Source organism: Acinonyx jubatus, chromosome A3 (genome assembly GCF_027475565.1).
Source record: "Acinonyx jubatus isolate Ajub_Pintada_27869175 chromosome A3, VMU_Ajub_asm_v1.0, whole genome shotgun sequence".
Lineage (NCBI taxonomy): Eukaryota > Metazoa > Chordata > Mammalia > Carnivora > Felidae > Acinonyx > Acinonyx jubatus.
In genome coordinates, this window is record NC_069388.1 from 14,065,863 (window position 1) to 14,088,247 (window position 22,385).

The 22,385-nt window shown below is 43.4% G+C and overlaps 1 long non-coding RNA gene across 2 annotated transcripts; it reads left to right on the forward strand.

Annotated features, from left to right (window-relative positions):
- The first annotated feature begins 5,740 nt into the window (after nucleotides 1-5,740).
- Nucleotides 5,741-21,652, forward strand: LOC128311103 (uncharacterized). Of its 2 annotated transcripts, XR_008289075.1 has the most exons (3): nucleotides 5,742-11,711; nucleotides 11,778-21,138; nucleotides 21,184-21,652. It is a non-coding gene; the product is annotated as an uncharacterized LOC128311103 (long non-coding RNA). The 2 variants fall into 2 exon arrangements; XR_008289074.1 differs by having other exon boundaries at nucleotides 5,741-21,138.
- Nucleotides 21,653-22,385: the final 733 nt, after the last annotated feature.

A 22,385-nucleotide genomic window follows, 5' to 3' on the forward strand; every position in this document is an offset into this window, starting at 1 on the left:
TGTAGGTGCCACCAAGCCACCGTGGGTACTTATTTGAAGTTGTTGAGGATTGTGTTTCCCAGATATACGCATGAGGAGTTAACTGAGTCCCTGAAACTTCAGTGTGGATGGGAAGTTCTTGAAAGCTTTTCCTCTAGAAAGGATTTAGGGTGACAAAGGTTGCAGCACAAAGAAGATAGCATCGACAGGTAGGAAGATAGGGCAGAGATGGTAATTAGGGCAGGGAGGACAGGGGGTTTCTAGGACCTTGGCAAAGCCTTGTTAGGGTAAGGTGGTCCCTTTGGGGTCCTCACTCATTGGGCTCAGGAAAAACTCAAAGACAGCTCATAGAACAGGTTGGGCTAAGATTTACCATGTAGGGAGTAAAGTTCAAGTCGAGGGTCAGGGCACAATGATTTACTGGACTCTCAGTGTAAGTGATTGTGTTCTGGGGGAAGGACCCCACACCTATCACTGTCCCTTCTTGTGGGGGAGCATGTGAAAGCAGCCTCATCAATGAAGGGAAGCGACAAACTGGGCACCAGGCAGAAGGGATTGAGGTTGCCTGTGGTTCACCGTTGTCTGGGGACTGCACCTGCTTTTGGGGACACTGGGGAAGGTACAGCCTCTCCTGCGGAGGAAAGGACCCCTGGTCTCAGGGGAGCTAAGAAGGAGGCACTCCTCCTCGATGACCCAGCTGGCTCGGTGCCCAGGCAACCCCATGAGAACTTTTGGGAGCCACTTTTGGACGACTCTGTACCTGGCATGGGTGCACCCGGCGGCCGCAGAAGTGGTATTAGGCATTTTATTAGCATCCATTCGCTTTGGTTCTTTGACTTCTGACCATCCTTTCTGTACATGGGAAGTCACCCACGTGTAAATCTTGCTTAGGAAGCAGGGCACTCGCTCCCACTATGAACACCTCAAAAGCCACACACTTGCTTTCTTCACCCCTGGCACGTGGCTGTGAGCCATGTGACTTGGGTTCAGCTAATCAGACGCCCGGGGATTGGAATCCTCAGCAACTGATACAAATGCACGGGGAGAGCATTTTATTTACAATGTGGCAACAGTAACAGTGGTGTCCATTATTCAGTGACGGTGGAGGCAGCCTCAGCAGCATGACAGCCAAGGCCTGGGGCAGTGGTGGCAGTGGCATCCCCACCAGAGGTAGTTGATTCCTGCCACTCAGCCTACCCTCTTTCTCACCATATTCTGACTTGGTTCTATGAGCCTCCTGACACCCTCATTAAAAAGTCCCCCTCTTTGCTGATCTGAGTCAATGTGTGTTGCTTGCAACCAGATTTCCTGACTGATCCTGAGGCATTTAACCTCTAACTCTTCTCTGGGCTCTGACAAGCTAAGCCAAGGGGATTCCCTAATTCCGACATTCTTCTCCAACCGTGTCCTAGCATTTCCACCTGGATGGCATACCCACTAGAGCCAATCTGAATCACCCTCTTCTACCCGGATCGCTTCCACCCCACTCCTGAGCCAAAACCCTGGAGTCAACCCACTTCTGCCCCTTCCTCCCTTCATATCCAAACGGTTACTGATGGTTGTAAGTTTCTGATCATCTCAACTCCCATCTCTTCCTGGACCCCAGCCTCCTCGCCGACCTGCCTTCAGCCTCTCCTGCTCATCTCCATTTCTCCATGGACTGTGCACATCCGAGGGCACCCGCGGGGTGGTCACTATGTACGTGAGCTTCGGGGTCAAACTGGAGCTGGAGTCAGTATTCACCCCACCACTCCCTGAAGTGTGACCTTAGCCAAGTTACTGAGGAGAATGACACCTTGTCCACGTTTGCCCAGGACGGCCCCAGTTTTAGTTTTGAAAGCCCCTGGGAAAGTCCTATGTATATTTATACATTATTAATGATATCTATTTCTACTTAATGTAGGCTTGGTGATCACATCTGTGAAATAAGGCCCCCAGTAGTATTTAATCTGCAGTATTGTTCTGGCGATTGCTATGGGACATAGAAAGTGCTTGCCCTTGGGGCGCCTGGGTGGCGCAGTCGGTTAAGCGTCCGACTTCAGCCAGGTCACGATCTCGCGGTCCGGGAGTTCGAGCCCCGGGCTGATGGCTCAGAGCCTGGAGCCTGTTTCTGATTCTGTGTCTCCCTCTCTCTCTGCCCCTCCCCCGTTCATGCTCTGTCTCTCTCTGTCCCAAAAATAAATAAACGTTGAAAAAAAAATTTAAAAAAAAAGAAAAAAAAAAAAGAAAGTGCTTACCTTAGTGAGCCTAAAATAAATGCTATCTACTTAAAACTACCTTCCACACGGCCTTCCATCCTTTTCCCTCCCAAAGCTCCTCGCAATTCGGAATTATACAGCTATTTGAAATGCTATAGCTAGTTGTGGCTAATAAATATTGTGGTCTCCCTCACCCGTTTCTGAATAGACAGATTCCATGAAGGCAGGGGCCATGTCTGTTTTTTTCACTGGTGCTTCTGAGCCTAGAACAGTGCCTGGCACGTAGCAGGTATCCAGAAATATTTGTTGGATGAAGAAATGATGGATAATGAATAAAGACTAGCTGAATCTTAATACTCAAGACGCTTTGCTGTGATTTGGCTTCTGGTTTGAGGAAGGTTTGAGGTGTAGATTGCAACTTCTTGAGATTCTTTGTTGGCAACAGAGGGTATCTCTGAATAACTGCATTAAAAAGGAATTTGTTGGAGTTGGAAAGAACCAGAACTAGGATAACTCTAGAGACCTACATAATAGGAATTAATGGGCAGTTGCTTCAAGGCATCCATATCAGAATGACTCAGTTCCGCCTAGGCCAGGAGTAGGATGGGCAACTTACTAGACCACAATTCAGTGACTGCCATTGACAGTTGTATAGGTCTGGCACTGCTCACTTCCAGAAGATACCACTCAGCAATGTAAATGGATGAATCCAGGGTGCCTGGGTGGCTCAGTCAGTTAAGTGTCTGACTTCAGATCCGGTCATGATCTCACGGCTCGTGAGTTTGAGCCCCGTGTCAGGCTCTGTGCTGACAGCTCAGAGCCTGGAGCCTGCTTTGGATTCCGTGTGTGTGTCTCTCTCTGCCCCTCCCCTCCCCCTCTCAAAAATAATAAACATTAAACATTTTTTAAATAAATAAATGGATGAATCCTCTGGAGTTGTGCAGTGTGCCTATGCAAGCATATATATATATATGGCAGACCTTAACAGAAGTGTGGGAGTTCCCCCGAGCAAAATTGAACTGATGTTATCAGAAAAAGGCAGCATGGATGTGAGGAGGAACCAAAAACACCAACAGATACCAGCCACAGATGAGTTGACTAGGTTAACATCAGTAAGGAGCCTGTCATCCTGGTAGTCAATGACAGCTGGTCCTTGCGAATACTGTCACCTGGTGGTCTTCGAGGAAACAGCATTATCCAATATCTGCTTTGCAGGGCTCCCTTTTGATGTCTTTTCTTCCTCTTTCCCAGCCTCCCTCCCTCCCTCCCACTTTCTGGCTTTCTCTCCTCTCCCTTTCTCTACCCTCCCAATCTCTCAGCTTCCCTCCTGATCCCTTGGCTCCACTCCCCTACCTGTCTCTTCCTCCCCCTAGACTCACTGACTAACTCAGACGCTCTAGAGACCAGTCCCTGAGTGTTGTGCTGGCCAGACTGAGCCCCAGAGTTGGGGACCCAGCAAGCTATAGAACTCAGACCATATCCCCTCTCATCACTTTCCCTATTTTCCTCTTTCTTCTTGCAGTATCTTCTCTCTTTTGGAAACCATGCACTCAGCAAACGTTTGATAGCTGGAGCACCACCTATATGCCAGCATCAGCCCGAGATTCACTAACTCTGCTGGAGATTCAGTGCGTGGCTTTCTACCCTTCCAAGACCTACTTACGTTGTATTGCCCAAATACCTCTGAGGAGAGATGCCCATACGCATATCAAAATAAATATGAGGCCATATTTCATTTCATTCTACTACAGCTATCAGGAAAATTGCTGGATGGTCATTCTATCCCCCAAAAGGATGTTGAAGTTTTAACCCCCAGTATCTGTCTGTATGACCTTATTTGGAAATAGGGTCTTTGCAGATCAAGTGAAGATGAGGTCATTTGGGTGAACCTTAACCTAACATGACTGTATCCTTACAGAAAAGGGGGCGGGGGAATTTGGAGACAGACGCGTGCAGGGGGGAAGACCATATGAAAACACGGAAGAATACCACCTACAAGACAAGGGACGCCTGAGGCTATACAAAGTGAGGAGATGAGCAAGGAACAGATCTCCCTCACAGCGCTCAATACAAACCAACCCTGTGCACCCCTCGATTTCACACTTCCCGCCTCCAGAACTATGAGATGATGAATTTCTGTTGTTTAAGCCACCCTGTGGTGACACCTTTTTACACACTCTTTAGCACATTCATACAGACGGTTAGATGGCAGAAAGAATGGTTTGAGGACAGAAGCTACTGAGACATTAAGGAAATTTTTGGAAAGAAAGTCCCTTAACATCAAAAATAAAATTTCCCGGGGCGCCTGGGTGGCTCAGTCGGTTGAGCATCTGACTTTAGCTCAGGTCATGATCTCGCAGCTCGTGAGTTCAAGCCCCGCTTCAGGCTCTGTGCTGACAGCTCAGATCCTGTGTCCCCCCCCCCCCCACCCTTCCCCTGCTCTCTCGCTCTCTCAAAAATAAATACACATTAAATAAATAAGAATTTAAACAATTCCCTATAAACCCGTACCTATAAGTGATGAACATTTAATATTTTCATTTCCGGTACTTATTTCCATGAGAGTTTGTGTGTGTGTTTATTCTATTTTCTCTCTTTACACAGAGATACACATTTGAAATTCAAATTAATAGGCCAAGAATACCTTGATATTTCTCTTTGATTTTGTGTATCTTTCATACATAGAATGGAAATATCATCCATTTTACTTCTGCATAGAAAAATTACGCAGATGCACAAGGGAAAGTCCCTCTTCCTCCTAAATAATCTCATCTCCTGTGGATTACCATTGTTAATTTGGGAGCATATCTTTCTAAATGTTATCTAAGTTAATACCTACTTAAATGTGCATATCTTTATCCAAAAGTGTATATGTAAAAGATAAAATTATGCTTTTTATATTTGTTTGCCTATTGTCGTATTTAAGAGTATACCATACTTTTTATTAGTATTATTGCTACACTCCCATAGATTTTCTTTCAGCGTGAATTCCTGGATAGATGTTTGAATTCTACCACGCTTTCACACATTCAAAATATTTGTATGGCTCCACCAAAGTAGGTGAAGGCTTCACTGTATGGCTACATTCTTTTGATTGCTCCCCTATAAAGAAGAATTTATCACATTTAGAATGTTCGTAGGGTCATTCCCGTGTGTTTTTTCTGATGCTCAGTGGGAAAAACAGTAGAAAGTATAAGATAAACGGCTTAAAGAAGAAGAAAAGTTTAGGAGGAAGATAAAGATTTTGGAATCATTCACGTTTGGGTGGACATTTCCGAGGCTGTAATCTTCGCTTCTCAGCTATAGTCTTCGACGAAGTTAATAAGCAACTTTTCTCCTTGTATTAATAGTTAATAAGCGATCAGCCAAGCCCGGTAATCAAAGTCGACCTTCCTGGAGAAATCCTTCAGCTTGGGGCGGGGGGTAGGGCGCGCGCGGGGCGGGGCCGCGGTGCCTTATGGGGACTGTAGTTCGGAAGCCGACAATCGCCCCTTAGGTAAGCCTGGGAAGGACCGCCCGGAGGCTTCTTCTGCGCATGTACAGATCCTGGTGCTCTACCTGGGCCCTCCTTCCGGTTCTTCAGGTCCTTCCGGGGGCGGGTCGTGCCGGCTCCGAGCTGCTCGGGTTCCGCTGTTCGCTGTACGTGACGCGAAGTGGAAGCGAAGCAGGTGCACCGGGGAGCTGCGGGAAGGGCTGGCGGGGGCCTCCGGACCCTCGGGGGTCGCAGAGAAGGAGGGGCGGGGCTGACCTCGGTCCGACGAGGGGGGACGCGCCCTCCCCCGCCTCGCTCGGCAGGGAGGCCCCGAAGCGGGTTTCCAGTGGTCCAGGAGACGGGCGGCGAGAGCCTGGCTGAGCCCCTGACCCCAGGCCTCAGGGTGGGCGCTCCCTGCAGCCCTTCTTTGCCTGAAGAAGGTGCTCTGTGAGGGTGGAAGGTTTGTGCATCCAAGTGACTAAAGCCTGATTCCAGAAGTTTCTCTGATGCCCTTGGCTTTGCAGGCTGTCGGGCTAGAGGGCAGCAGGGAAGGGAACACATAATCATTATGAGAAATAAATACTGTTATTGTTCGGTTAGTTGTTTTACACTAACGATCTGTTGGGATAAAGATGCGAGCTACGGTTGAAGGGAATGGCCAGGGTGCAGAATTGACTGGACGAGTGTTCAGTGAGGAGGGACTAGAGGGTGCGGGCGGAGATGTTGGCAGCATTGCATAAGATTTTAAGAGCCTGATGTTTGGGTTCAGGTCAGGTCCTGTCACAAAACAGCATCGCATCCCAGGGCGTGTTATTTAGACCAATCCTGTTTCCTCACCTGTAAAATGGGCACAGGTCCAGCGCACCAGGCACTTGACCCTTGGGACTCCCAAGTGTAAGTTCCAGCTGCTGGAAATGTGGCTCCAAGGCCCAGGCTGACACAAAACCAGTCCAGTGAAGTAGGAAGCAGCAGGCCTCGGGAACAGAAATCACGATGGGAAGAACATATTCCTGAACTGAAACCTCTCCCTACAATTTCAGTGTGGAGGCAGAAGAATCCTGGAAAGGAACGTGCTCAAGTTACTGGCCAGAATTTTCCCCTCTGGTGTGAGCAAAGTCTGGGCGATAACACCGTAATTGTAGCTCAGCAAAACTTTAGTTCAACTTTCAAAAGAACGATGTGAGCTGCAATTGAAGGGAATGGGCAGGATGAGAATCTGATACGAAACGACACTTTCCTGAAGGATTTGGGGGCTCTGGGTTGAGGAAGAGGAAGGAATAGGGACCAGCTATAGCCAAGGAAATGGTTTCTCATCACTTCCCAAGCACATATGTGTCATTCCCTGTACCCTCCACTCTGTTTATTCTGAGCTGCTCAAACCATATTTACCACCACACTTGGGGTTCATTGAATGGCCCCCTTATAGAATCGCAGTGGAGGTAAAGAGAAGGTTTCTAAAACTCTGTAACTTTGCCTTATTTTTTTTAAGCTTATTTATTTATTTACTTTGAGAGATACAGAGAATGCAGGTGGGGCAGGGGCAGAGAAATGGGGAGAATCCCAAGCAGGCTCCACGCCACCAGCGCAGAGCCCATGTGGGGCTTGAACTGACGAAACCGTGAGATCCTGACCCGAGCCGAAATCAAGAGCCAGATGCTCAAATGACTGAGCCACCCAGGCACCCCACTCTGCCTTATCTTATAAGTAGAACTCAGAAAGTAAATATCCAGTTACACAGTTTGCTGGTAACAGCCAAGAACTGAATCCAAGTCTCGATTTCCAGGTCAGGGCTCTATCGTCTCCCACATTTAGGTTAAAGCAAGTTTCTCAGCAAAACCTCCTCTTGTGAAACTTCATCTAAGAGAGGCCAGACAAAAAGGCAAACATCTGAAAACACTTGCTCTCCTTTCTGAGCTTCTGGATTCTCCGCCCTCGAGCGGCTAAAAAATATTAGTAGGAAAATAGGTAAATGACATCATTTCAACATTTCCTGTGCCAAGAAGTATTGTAATCCTAGTATTTTTAATGCTGGAAAAGTGTTCCAAACTTTGTATATCCTAAATTTTATTGTTCCAGTTATTGCACACAGGTTCTTTTTGATTGTTTCAAAGGCTTAAATTGATGGTAATTCCATAAAAAACAACGGTTTATATTCACTCAGTAAGAAAAGTTCTCTGGGATCATTTCAGAATTATAAACAGGCAAGTGGAGGGGCGTTTGGGTGGCTCCGTCGGTTAAATAACTGACTTCAGCTCAGGTCTTATCTCCCGGTTTGTGAGTTTGAGCCCCGCGTCCATGTCTGTGCTGACAGCTCAGAGCCTGGAGCCTGCTTCGAATTCTGTGTCTCCCTCTCCCTCACCCGCTCACACTCTGTCTTTCTCTCTCAAAAATAAATAAACAGTAAAAAAAATTTTTTTTTAAGTAAATGGACAAGTGGATAATCAGTCGCCAGATTGGTCAAAGGACCACTCTCTTGATAAGTAATCCTAAGCCGCTGAGTTACCCAGACCTCATGATTCCATTCCTCATTCTTCCTTACCCAGCTCTGGTATCACCACTCTTGGCCCTTTCTCAAGAGCATCCGAAAATGAACAAATCCCAGGTAAGTTGTTTAGGGCTTTACTTCCCACATTTTACAGTGGATTTCGAGGAGGCTGATAGTAATTTGTACATGCAGATGAAATAGTAGAAACGTGTAAAATAAAGCATCAGAGAAAAGTATCAGATCACCACCGGAAAGGCTGGCATAAATATACAGAAATCATATGTTCCTATGGACTTACTCAAGTTGTACCAGAAAGGCCCAGACAATATGAACTAGGTTTTACACTGGCTATTTGAATGGCTTTCTTGTCATTTTCTTAGATGGTCTCTGAATAACTGACATAGAGGCCAGTCTTGCCAAGGCAATGGGTTTTCTGTGACTTTCGTTCTCCGTTATTAGAGGGGACCGATTCATTGTCATCTGAATAGACACCATGCAGATGATTCCCTGTGATCTAGTTTTTATCCAGGGATAAAAACTAGAATAATGGATTGCATGCTCCCCAAATAGTGCCCTGTAACTATTTCTTTCAGCTTTATCTTTGAAACAGGCTTAGAGGGAACAATGCAGTGTTCTGTTCTGTGGATAAAACGTCCTCACTTGACGGTGTCATTTCAACTCACTTCGTGTAGTCTTGTATCTGTTCCCACCCCTCCCATGGATCTGGTCAAAGTTGGCAGTAACCTAAATATTTTCACACCCAGTGGGTGTTTTCCAGTCCATGCTTTATTGAATCTGTGGCCTCTGACAGTCGATAATATAGATTATAATATAATCTAGTTTGGTAATTTCTAAATTATTTTAGACCCCTCCCTAAAAATCATCTACGAGCCAGTGATTTCATGCAAATATCCAACATTGCTTATGTGTACAGCTGATTATAGTATGCTGTGCACTTACTCCCACTTTGCATTCTACGAAAGTTGAATTGTCTTCAGAGATAATGTGATCTTTATTATTTTTTAATATTTAAAAAATTTTAAGTTTATTTTGGGAGAGAAAGAGAATGTGTGGGGGAGGGGCAGAGAGGAAGAGAGAATCCCCAGCAGGCTCTGCACTGTCAGTGCAGAGCCTGACTGGTGACTCGATCCCACGAACCAGGAGATGACCTGAGCCAAGATCAAGACTTGGACACTCGACCAACTGAGCCACCCAGGTGCCCCGATAACTCAATCTTTAATACAGGGAAAACGTTCATCCAACAGCAGTTATTTTGTGTTGACTCTCCTAAGGACCTCATCGATTGGATTTTGACCTCATCTTGATTTTATCTGCAAAGGTCCTATTTCTAAATAAGGTCACATTTGCAGGTAGCAGGGTGTGCGATAATAGAAAATACATATATTGATTTCTGCTCCTGGTTCCTGGCACAGAGCTCCTAAACCCCTTAGAGTTTCATCGCTGACTGTGGTGTCTTTTCTTGTAATGGGGTGACTCTTGCTGGGCTCCTGGATGGGAGGCAGTCACCAGAAGGACCAAGCCACGATTAGAAGCTTGAAATTTTCAGCCCACCCCCATTCTCCAGAGAGGGGAGAGGGGCTAAACATGGAGTTCACGATCCATCATGCCTACATGATGAAGCCTCTGTAACAAAAATGCCAATAGCACGGGCTTCGGAGACCTTCCAGGTTACTGAAAGCATGGCGATGCTGGGAGAGTGGCGGCCCCAGGACCGACATGGAAGCCCTGTGCCCCTTCGCATACTAGGTCCCACACATCTCTTCCGGTAAGATGTTCGTCCTTACCCTTTATCTCTTTTTATAATAAACTGGTGAACAGCAAGGACGCTTTCCCTGGGTTTTGTGAGCTGCTCTAACAAATTCATCAAACTCGAGAAGGGGATCATAGACCTTCTGAGTTGTAGCTGAAGGGTCAACACAGATGACAACCTGGTCTCATGATTGGCGTGGGCAGTCTTGTGGGACTGAACCCTTAACCTGTGGGATGTGACACTGTCTCCAAGTACATAGGATCGGAATTGAGTTACACTGCAGGATACCTGGCCCAGGTCACAGAATTGCTTGGTGTGGGAACCCCCCCCCCCACACACACACACATACACAGCTAGTGTGGTCGTTGCGTGAGAGTAAAGGAGAAACACAGGAGGTCAGAGTGTCTCTGCACATGGAGGTTAAGACTTCAGCTCAACCCACAAACATCCTGTTAGATTATATCTTCAGATGTGTGACAACGAAAACAAAGTAAATAAGAATTTCGTGATTAAAAGCAAAAAAAAATTTAGTTGTATACACTAGGTTAGTATTCAGATGACTTTTCAAGTTTAAATAGAAGCCTTTAGGGACACCTGGATGGCTCAGTTGGCTAAGCGTCTGACTTCAGCTCAGGTCATGATCTCACAGTTTGTGAGTTCGAGCCCTGCCTCAGGCTCTGCGCTGCCAGTGTGGAACCTGCTTGGGATTCTGGCTCTCCCCTCTCTGCCCCTCCCCACTTGCGCTTTCTCTCGCTCTCAAAATAGATAAACTTCAAAAAAATAAATAAGCATTTATAACTTTGCTCTCCATTATTTAGCACACCAACAACTCCAGTTAAACAATGTAAACATCTTATGTGATTTTAATATTAAAATTCAATTGGAAATAAGCAGAAAACAAAAATTTGTGCTGAAATTTTATAATGTCTCAAATAGCCTAACTTTTGCATGAGGACTTTCTTTTTCTTGTAAGTGAGGAATTATGGCTTCTAATTAGTGATAGGCCCCAGGAGACATGGCAGATCTAAAAAAAGTATAGGAGAATTTTTGTTGAGATCGAAATTTCTGTTGAGCTTAGTGATGGCAAATTTGGAGGACAAGACTTTTCAGAAGATGTTCTGTTCTATTAAGCTTCTTTCTTTTCTTATAGACTTTAGAATTAGCAGTTTGATCCTGATAGGAGCCATGTTGGAAAGGTTAATGGATTTGAAGCATGTGAAATAGTTCGTTTAATTTTAACTCTAACCTAGAATTTTGAGAACCAAGTTTAGGAGTAAGGAGTCCACTGCACAAATTTTTTTCTCTTTATCCCAATAACCATTTCTATTTCTATAGTTGTATTGATAAGTGTGGATGATTTTTTTTTTTTTTTAAGAGAGGGAGAAAACAAGTGAGCAGGGGAGGGGCAGAGGGAGGAGAGCGAGAAACGCAATAATCTACTGGTGAACAGCAAGGACACTTTTCCTGGGTTTTGTGAGCTGCTCTAATAAACTCATCAAACTCTGGAAGTGGGTCATAGGACCACACTGGGCGTGGAGCCTGACACGGGGCTCAATGGCACAACCGTAAGATCACGCCCTGAGCCAAAAGTCAAGAGTTGGACACTTAACGGACTGAACCACCCAGGTGCCCTGATTCTGTACTCATTTAAAAAACTTATTTCAGTTGTAAGAGCAAAAAAACAAAAAAATCTTATTTCAGTTGTATCTTCAGCTTATATATAACTTAATCTATAAAACTATAAGGGGTCTTATTTATAAAGGTAAGCCATATATATATATCACACATACATATACACACGTGTGTGTGTGCATATATATATACACACACATATACACACACATATATATATATATATGCATACACACACAGTTTTCTTAGAGATAAACACATAAGGAATAAGACGAGGAGGGGGCCACGTCTGGGGATTACACAATTTGGCTCTGTGCCAGCCACTGTAACATCTAGGAAAGCAGAAAGACATGGGAATAACAAAGAAGAAACAGGATGCGGTCTTCCCGTCACTTTCTGTGGATCGAGGCCAGTCGCTAAACAGACTTGTTAGGCCACACCTGTCCCACCTGGCTGAACAGCGAGAAGTTGCTACCAGTAATGATGGGAACCGATTCAGGGAAGTATAATTAGATTTCTGACCCAAGGCCCGAATGGATTTAGCATCATACACCCGTGTTAGCACATAACTAGAAGACTTAGTATTTATTCATTAAAGCATACAGGAAATCAATTTACTTCAAATTACAGGGCAAGTAATAGATACTCTGTGTCCTGAATCTAACTAGAATTGTTGCCATTCGTCCATCTCTTTTGGTTCTCTAGATACATCGAAGCAGTGTGTAACTACTCAGGGAGGCTGGATGTTCCAGAGTTATATCTGCTTTGACTAGAGGGAGAAGCCATTACACCCCCAACCAACAACCTTTAGATTTCTTATGTCCACTCTTAGCTTTTTAGCCTTCAAATCATGATCAGCTTGGGTGCCCGGGTGGCTCAGTCTGTTAAGCATCCGACTTCAGCTCAGATCATGATCTCACAGTCCGTGAGTTCAAGCCCCGTTTTGGGCTCTGTGCTGACAACTCAGAGCCTGGAGCCTACTTTGAATTCTGGGTCTCCCTCTCTCTCTGCCCCTCCCCTGGTCATGATCTCTCAGTCTCCCAAAAATGAATCAACACTAAAAAAACAAATTTAAATCACGATCAGCTTTTCCTTTTTCATGGTCCATTGGCAAAGTTTCTTCTTTTTTGATAGTTCTAATTCCAAAGGAAGGCTTTCCCCTCCCCTGCCCCCTTATTTATGCTTAGATTCAGGTTGGATCATCTCCCTACAAAAGTTTACATCTTTAGAGAGCTGGCTCCATTAAAAATAGGCTTTTTATTCATCCAGTGAAAATAGATTATGAACAAGCAACAAAACCACCATTCTTTTCGCTTCACCCTTCTAGCCACCTCCTAGCCTACTTTTCATGATAGGAGCAGCCTTCTACAATTTCCTGTTTCTGGTGAACATGTGCAGCCATTTTTGCTCAAAAAAAAAAAAAAAATCCAGTCAATGCAATATATAGAGTACATTTCTAATCCCATCTCCGTCTCTTCAACATACACATATTTCTGTTTCTCTCATGTTTTACACAAAAGGCTTTGAGCAAAAACCTTTTTCCACATTGACCTCTTTTGCTAGAATTGGGAATTGAACCCAAGCGTAAGTGCTTTCGAAAGGCCTCTCTGCCTCTTACAGCTGTTCAGGGTTTCTTTTTATCATGAGTTTTCTGATGTCGAGTAAGTTTGGAGTTTAAGCTAAAAGCTTTTCCACATTGGTTACATACAAAAGGTTTCTCTCCAGTATGGATTTTCATGTGTTTGTTAAGATTTGAGTTATTGTTAAAGACCTTTTGACATTCACTACATTTATAGAGTTTTTCTTTGGTATGAATGTTTTTATGCCGGTTAAAATCTGAGCAGAAGCGAAAGGTCTTTGGGCATTCAGGACACGTAAAGGGCCGCTCTTCAGAATGAGTTTTCTGATGTTTAATGACGCTTGACTGATACTTAAAGGTTTTGTCACAAACATTACACTTGTATGGCCTCTCTCCAGTATGACTTCTTTGATGTTGAGTTAGGTCTGAGAAACGGACAAAGGTCTTTTTACAACTGCTACAGATGTACTGTTTCTCTCCAGTGTGAACGTGTTGATGACGCTGCAGATCGATGAGCTGCGTAAAGGCCTTTTCACAGTTGTCACATGAAAAGGACTTCTCTCCAGTGTGAATTTTCTGATGTTTTTTAAGATTGGAGCTGCTCTTGTAGGACTTGTCACAGTCATTACATTTGTAGGGTCTCTCTCCGGTATGAACTCTCTGATGGAGGACAAACTGTGAGTATGGGCTGAAGTCCTTTTTGCAATAGCTACACGTGTAGCATTGCTTTCTCACGTGAATTTTTTGGTGCTGCATTTTCTCTGCGAAACTGTCAAAGGCCCTTCCACAAGACTTGCAGGCAAAGAGTTTCTTTTGAGAATGAGGTTTTTGGTGGAGGATCAGGTTTGGTCTCTTGCCGACGTGAAGCCTGTGGTGAACGTTAAAGGAGGAGAGAAACCTGAAGGCCTTTTGACACACACCACACTTGTAGGGCTTCAGACTGCTGTGCGCATCCTGGTGCTGAATAAACTTGGAAGTCCTGTTAAAGGTTTTTCCGCACTGGTTACACTCCAAGTGCTTATCCAGAATAGAGAGTCTTTGAAGCGTTGTGAAGGATGAGGGATGTCTGAAGGCCTTTGCGTTTTGGCCCGGTTTGTGGGCTTTCTGTACCGTGTGAATTCTCTGATGTCCAGTAAGATGGGAGAGGTGGCTGAACGCCATGCCGCAGCCCTCACAGTCATAAGGCTGGACAAAAGTACAGAACTTTTGATATTTCGCATGGTGACAGCTCGGTCTGATGCTAGTCACAGATTCACTAAGGGCATGATAACTGGCCAGTGCTGGCTGACATGCTGTCAGGAGAACAATAGGAGGGAAGCCGAATTAAATTCAGGCACTGCCACAAACATCAAGATCATTAGTAAGTGGGGTACGGGGAGGGAACGGCTCAGTGACTGGGGACTTCAGAGAGGTGGGAGGAAGGAGAGACCCATTCTCCAAGTAGAAGAATAATTTAAACGACCAACAGGTGGCCCGTGAAAGATTTCTGTAAACTTGAAATACCTACATTGGTGACCGTGTAAAAAAAAAAAAAAAAAAAAAAAAAAGGCAAGTAGTTAAAATTTTAAATACCAAATCACCAAAGCTTAAAGAATCTAAAAAGAATCACATGAAATTCTAGCGGGGAGTAAAGGTTAATTTTCATTAAGATTCTTTAAAATAGCTCTGCCATATAGATACAGCAATTTGTAAAAGTGATTATACTTTAAATATTTTCCATTAAACGATAAAATTGGGGGTATTTATATGAATAGATATAAACCTGGCTTCTTAATTTTACTGGTGTATGATGTAGATTTTATATATTTTACTGTAGGGCAGAGTCAATATTGATTGGGCCAGTGCTCTACTTGGGTGGTTGAGTTGTATTTTTGTTACTTCAAAGAACACCAAGCATATCTTATATATCCATCCTTGTAAAATTTTTTTGAAATGAATTCTAGGCGTAGATTCTTCAAAATGAGAGGGAGTCCCAAATTCTGATACACACACTACACTCAAGCTTTATGATGCACAAGCACATCATTTTCTAGTATCTTGATGACCCACTGTTAAACTTAACTTTTTTGTCAGAGTGTGGGGCTAGAAGTTCTAGCTTTTGTGATTAAAGAAACCTAAATTAAAATTGGTTAATTGCTAGGGAAAAAAATCATTTTGAGCATTTCTGCAGAACACAGAAAGTTTTATATAGATTAATCAATATAAAAAATTTTACAGTGCCAAGATGGTGAGCTAGCATGGGTTTCTGTGATCTTCCTCATTCTAGATCTTGAGAGGTACTGAAGTGAAAATGGATGGGTACCGAGGAATAGTTTAAAACAGACAGGAGTAATATTTTCTAAAAGATAAAGGTCATTATAACGTAAGACAGGATCAGGTGAGAATTAAAAAGAACAAGGTAGAAATAACTGGTTTGAAGGTATAAGGTTTAAATAAACTTAATAGTTCACATTTATAGCAAAATTATGCAAAGACAAAGCAGGAACATGGAGATCCTGATTGGAGAACTTGAGGAAAAGGGCTGAAGAACTCAGAAGCTGGAATAGAAGGACTAAAAGAGAAGGATCACCATCCATTAATAGAAGTCCTCGAGAGGAAAGAAAAGGAAAAAAAAGGGGAGAGGATTTACCAACTTCACATGGCTGAGTACATGGGCAGCTGGAAGAGAGGAGAAAGAAGGAAGGACCAGAAAAAAAAATATTTGAGGGAATAGACCAAAAACTTTCCCAACACAATGAAAACTATAAACCCACACATTCAAGGAGCCCCACAAATCCAAACTTGAGAAACGTGGAGAGACACCAAGGCACATGATGATCAGATTGTTCAAGATCAGCAATAAAGAGAAAACTTTTTTGAAAAAAGAATAAAAAATACATTCTGCACATTGAACAAAGATCAGGATGATGAAGGACATCAGATTTCCCACTGGAAACACTACAGGCGAAACAATAACAAAAAAGGGAGTAGAGCAAAAATTTTAGTATCCTGAAAACAAACAAAAAACACCCTACCAAGCCGAATTCTTGCGCCCAGCAAAAAACTTTCAAAAATGAAGGCCAGGGTGTCTGGGTGGCTGAGTTGGTTAAGCATCTGACTTCGGCTCAGATCATGATCTTGCAGTCCATGGGTTGGAGCCCCACAATGGGCTCTGTGCTGACAGCTGAGCGCCTGAAACCTGCTTTGGATTCTGTCTCTCTCTCTCTCTCTCTCTCTCTCTGCCCCTACCTTTCTCGCTCTCTGTCTCTTCCTCTCAAAATTAAACATAAGAAAAAAAAAAGGGCAAAAAAAAAAAAATTCAGAAATACAGAAGTTGAAAGATTTCCAGCAGAACTATACTACAAGCAAATGTAAAAGATTTAAATTTTTAAAAATTTTAAGGCAAAAGAAAAAGGCTACCAGGTGGAAATTTGGCTCTATACAAAGGAACAAAGAATATCAAAAATTGTAACTACATGGTAAATATGTAAGGTTTTAAAAATTACCTAAGGCTCTTTAAAAGAGTATTGGGGCACTGGGTGTCTCAGTCAGTTAAGCATCCGGCTTCGGCTCAGGGCATGATCTCCTGGTTTGTGAGTTCAAGCCCTGGGTTGGGTCTGTGCCGACAGCTTGGAGCCTGGGGCCTGCTTTGAATTCTGTGTGTGTGTGTGTGTCTCTCTCTGCCCCTCCCCTGCTTGCTCTCTCTCTTTCTCTCTCTAAAATAAACAAACATAAAAAAAAAAGTATTGGCTGATTCAACACAAACAACAGTGTGTTGTGGGGCTTGTAACAGATGGAAAAGTAAATGTGTGGCAACAGCATAAAGGCCAGGTGGAGAGAAATGGAAGAACTGGTATATGAAAGATGATATATCCCAAACCTTAATGCAATCACGAACATAAAGAGTTATAGCTAATAAGCCAACAAAGAAGATAAAGTAGAATTCTAAAAAGATAGTCGACTCAAAAGAGGGCCATAAAGAGACAAAGGGGAATAAAGAACAGATGTGACAAATCAATAACAAGATGTGTTCAAACCTAACCATATCAATAATCATATTAAATGTAAATGGTAATAAACTAGGTTTCTCAGTCAGGGCATTATTGACAATTTGTACCAGATGATTCTTTGTCGTACAGACTGCCTTGTGCACATAGGATATTTAATAGCATTTCTGGCCTCTGCCCCCTAAATGCCAGCAGCACACTCCCATCCCCAGCTGTGACCACCAAAAAGGTCCCCAGACACTGGCAGATATCCTAAGGGGACAAAATCCCCTACACACACACACACACACACACACACACACACACACACACACACACTGAGAACTACTGGTATAAATATTCCAATTAAGAAGGTAGACATTATCAAGATTGAATAAAAAACGCCAAATTATGTATTCTGTAAAGAAACTCACTAAGTATTTAAAGACACAATTAGGTTAAAAGGAAAAGGATGGAAAATATGTCCACCCTGTTACCAGTCAAAAGAAAGCTTGAGTGGCTAGTTATACTAATAGTAGACAAAGCAAATCTCCAAGCAATAAATATTTCCAGGAATGAAAATATTCCGTAATAATAAAGTGATCAGTAGCATAGCAACCTTGAAGTTCATGCACCACAGAGCTTCAAAATACATGACAGAGAAATAGACCTCACAATTCTAGAGATCTCAATACCCTTTTCTCAGTAATTGATTAAAGAAGTAAGCAGAATATCAGCAAATATATGATAGGTTTGAACAGCACTATCAAGCAACTAGATCTAATTGCTGTTTATGGAACATCAACCACAGAATACACTTCTCAAGCGTACAAGGAAACATTTCCCAGATTGGACCACATTCTGGCCATAAAACAAGTCTTAACTCAGGAGGATTCAAGTAATGCAAGGTAGGCTCTCTCACTCTAACAGAATTTAAAATTTAGCAGAAAAATCCCTGCAAAATCCCTCAATATTTTCAAACTAATATACTTCTAATTATGTAAACAAGAAATGAAAAGAGAACAAGTATTTTAACTGAAGGAAAATGAAGACACAATATGTAAGAATTTGTGAGATGCTACTAAAGCAGTATTTGGGTAAAATTCATAGCACTAAGTGTCTATATTAGGAAGAAGAAAGGTCTCAAATCAAGGACTTCAGCTTCCACTTTAAAATTTTTTTATAAGAGCAAATTAAACCAAAGTAAGCAGAAAAAAAAGGAAATAAAAAAGAAGAAATCAGTGACCTAGAAAATAAGAAACCAATACAGACAAAAACAGTGGAACAAAAAGATAATCCAGAAAAGTGATAAACCTAGCCAGACCAATCAGGGAAAAAAGGAAGACACAAATTACCAACATCAGGAATGAAAGTAGTGACCTAACTACAGATTCTACAGCCATAAGAAGGGGAGTAAGGGAAGGGGTACCTGGGTGACTCGATACCCATAAGGTAATAACACCAGGGGCACCTGGGTGGCTCAGTTGGTTAAGTGACTTCGGCTCAGGTCACGATCTCATGGCTCGTTAGTTCAAGCCCCGCGTCGGGCTCTGTGCTGACAGCTCAGAGCCTGGAGCCTGTTTGGGATTCTCTGTCTCCCTGTCTCTGTCCCTCCTCCCGCTCATGCTGTGTCTCTCAAAAGTAAATAAACATTAAAAAAAATTTTTTTAAACAGTATATTGCACTACAAAATAAGGCATATATGTAGGTATATAGAGGTACACACACTACATGCACACACATACGACATGTAAAGATCTCAGAAATAGAAATGGAAAGATAAGAGAGGACACTTTTCACAACGCGTCATGCAAATTAAAATGCACTCATATATGAAACAGTATTTTATATCTGATATGTGCATAGGTAACATAGGAAATACATCAGACTGGCTGTGGGTAGAGAGAACCAGACTGGACTACAGAGGAAGGGATTATAAAATCATGGGGGATTCTCAAATAGAGAGACAGTGATCATTAGCTATCAACTGAAGAATCTGACTGAATTCTCCTTACATGATTGCCAGTCTGCCCACCACCTCATTGCCAGCCATACTGTCTAAACTGTAATACTCAAATTGGTGTGTGTGTAAGTGGTGAAAGCAAACAGGTTTGTTTTCTAAAACCACAAGTCTGAAGAGAGGAGGAAAAAATACTGTAGGAAATCTAAAAGTGACTACAACTTGATAGAAAAGTATGCAGCAGCACACAAAGAATGAGAAAGTAAGGAAGAAAGGCAAAACACTAATGGAATAATGAGAAAGTCCAGAGAGGACCCCTCTGAATAGATGAACGAGCTTGGTGTGAGAAAGGCGTTTGGGCCAGGTCAGGAAGTTTCTAAAGAATAAGAAGGGGGCACCTGGGTGGCTCAGTCAGTTGAGCGTCTGACTTCAGCTCGGGTCATGATCTCATGGTTCGTGAGTTCGAGCCCCGCATCGGGCTCTGTGCTGACAGCTCGGAGCCTGGAGCCTGTTTCCGATTCTGTGTCTCCCTCTCTCTGACCCTCCCCCATTCATGCTCTGTCTCTCTCTGTCTCAAAAATAAATAAACGTTAAAAAAATTAAAAAAAAAAAAGATTAAGAAGGCCCAGTGTTACTTGGAATTCTTGTGAACAGTCTTACAAAAGCTTTGAATTTCTTCCTGGGTTCCACACTCTCTTCCCAAAATGTCTATTACAGCTTATATGCATTTTGGGATTTTATTCCACTCTTTGGATCTAATAATGTGCCAAGCCAGATCATCATCTGTTCCAGCTTTTAACTTTCTATCCCTGGACTTTCAGGAGTCTGCCTTCTGTATTGTGCCCTGAAACTTAAACACATTTCTCTTAAATCTCTAGTGAACTTGCATTCCGGCAGTTTCTACTTTCTGTTGGTGATGGGGGTGTCCTTGCTGTCCATTAGATGGCGAATTGGATTGTTTTTCTGGGGATGGTTCATCTGATTAACCTATTAGCTTAATCTAGAGATAAAAAAAAAATCCCTCTCCAGAACGCTTTCTTGGGGGGAAAAAAAAGGCTTTTCAGGACACTTTTCTGAGCTAAGGCATTCATTCATTCTAATTACTGATCAGTTATTTGACCAGTTCAGCTATTCATACTTCTAGCTCTTCACATGGTAATTTTAGCCTCAGGATTTTACCAGCATGCCATTTAATGTCCTGAGACTAGGGGTATAATAAAAGGAGTCCAGGGAGAGTAAGAAACATGCAGGGGAAAAATAAGAGTTCTTTGGAAGCCTGTGGGGAGCTCTTCTTGTCACTTCAAGGGTCCAGGTTACTCTGACCAACTAGTTGGGATATAAGCTAGAACAGTTTCCACCTGCTTGGTGCTTGTCAGTTACCTGGGCACGGAGCACCGGTCACTTCTCTCTCTACCATCAAGAGGTCTTTCCCTTGCTTCAAAGAGGATATGACTTCCGCCTTGTAAGTCCAGTGTCCTAAGAGAAACCAATGACCTTGATCATGCTGTGGTCATTACAGAATTTAGACCCACACTTTTCAGTAATAATGTATCTCCTTACCACCCTAAAAATCTCCCAGCAACCTCCAAAGTATTATTGTTTTTCTTTTTTAAAAAAGTACCACTCAGGGGCACCTGAGTGGCTCAGTCAGTTATGCGTCCAACTTCAGCTCAACTCATGATCTTGAGGGTCGAGAGTTTGAGTCCTGCTTTGGGGTGTCTGCTGTCGGCACAGGGCCTGCTTCAGATCTCCAGTCCTGCCCCGCCTCTCTCAAAAATAAACATTAAAAAAAAAAAGGACCATCTACATTTATAACAGTTCCCCAGCTGTTTCTGAGGCACACAGTAGCCTGAGAAGCATGGTTCTTAAGGCAAGTGTGATGGTTTGGAAGATGGTGGAGAATGTGAAGCTTGGGTCATCACAAGATGAAAATGTCCTTTCCTAGCATCACAGGGCTCCAGTCCTTTGCTGAAGGAGGTCAAGTTGAAATTCAGTCAAGCATTCTCAGGGGCTTTGAGATATTCACACAGAAGGAAAGATTCCACCACAGGCAGTTTTAAACCAGCAGGGAAAGATCTCCTTACCCAAAGACACAAGGTAATTAAACCAGCAGGGAAAGATCTCCTTACCCAAAGACACAAGGTAATCACAGTTATCCAGCATCACATCCTTATACAACTGTCTCTCTTCAGGGCTCAGATAAGCCCACTGGTCCGGAGAAAAGATCACAGCCACGTCTCTAAATTTCACAGACTCCTGAAATAACAGTTTATGCTTTATATGTATGCAAACTTCCGTGTGCCTCTTGGTAGTTTTCAAGTTGGGCATAAGAGGGTGACAGCATATAAGGATAGATAAGGGGACACCTGGGTGGCTTAGTCAGTGAGGCATCCAACGCTTGATTTCGGCTCAGGTCATGATCCCAGGGTTTGTGAGATGGAGCCCTGCATCGGGCTCTGTGCTGACAGCACGAAGCCTGCTTGGGATTCTCTCTACTCCCTCTCTCTGACCCTCCCCCACCCATCCTCCCTCTCTCTCTCAAAATAAACACTAAGAAAGAAAAAAGGATAGGTAAGAATGTGTGGCCGAAAGCGGTAATGGAAAGCAGAAACTGTAAGAAATATACTTTGCCCTTGTAGGGTTTGGGGAGGCAAAAATCACCCATCCTCATGAAAAAGGAACAGCTAAAGAAATATCTTTGGTGTATGTGCTGAAGTCTCAAGCCTGCCAGATTTCTGACTGGCACTTACACCGTCGACTTTCCTGGTTCCCAGGCTTTCTTGCTGTGGCTGGAACTACACCATCAGCCCTCCTGGGTCTCCAGCTCGCCAACTACAGATCTAGGGACTTCTCAGACTTTATAATCACATGAGTCCTTATAAGAAGTCCTGTATATCTCCTGTTGGAGAATCCTGATGAATACAATCACTTGTTAAACGCCATGCAGTGTCGATTGATAAAGATTGACAATTACAGGAGCTGAGATATCGTGGGGCACCTGCAGAAATGAAGTCAATTTGTCCTTTGAGTGAACGGACCCCTTTGGTTCTGCCATGATGGAGTAGCTGCTGGGAGTTGCCCCCTTGCCGTGAAAGAACTAAAAAGCTAGATAAATAAGCAAGTCACTATTCTTACACTCTAGAAAGTGACATATCCAAGGCTGTGACCTTTGACAGAAGAAAAGCGCATGATCCTGGCATTTTCTTGGATGGCACTGCTAGGGTCACAGTGCAGGAACATAGAACCCAAGCTGGGATCTTGCTGGATGGTGGGAGAGGATATCAGAGTTTGGAGCTTCCTTCCAACACAGCTGGGGTGTGGAGGGCAGGATGCTGGAGGGGGAG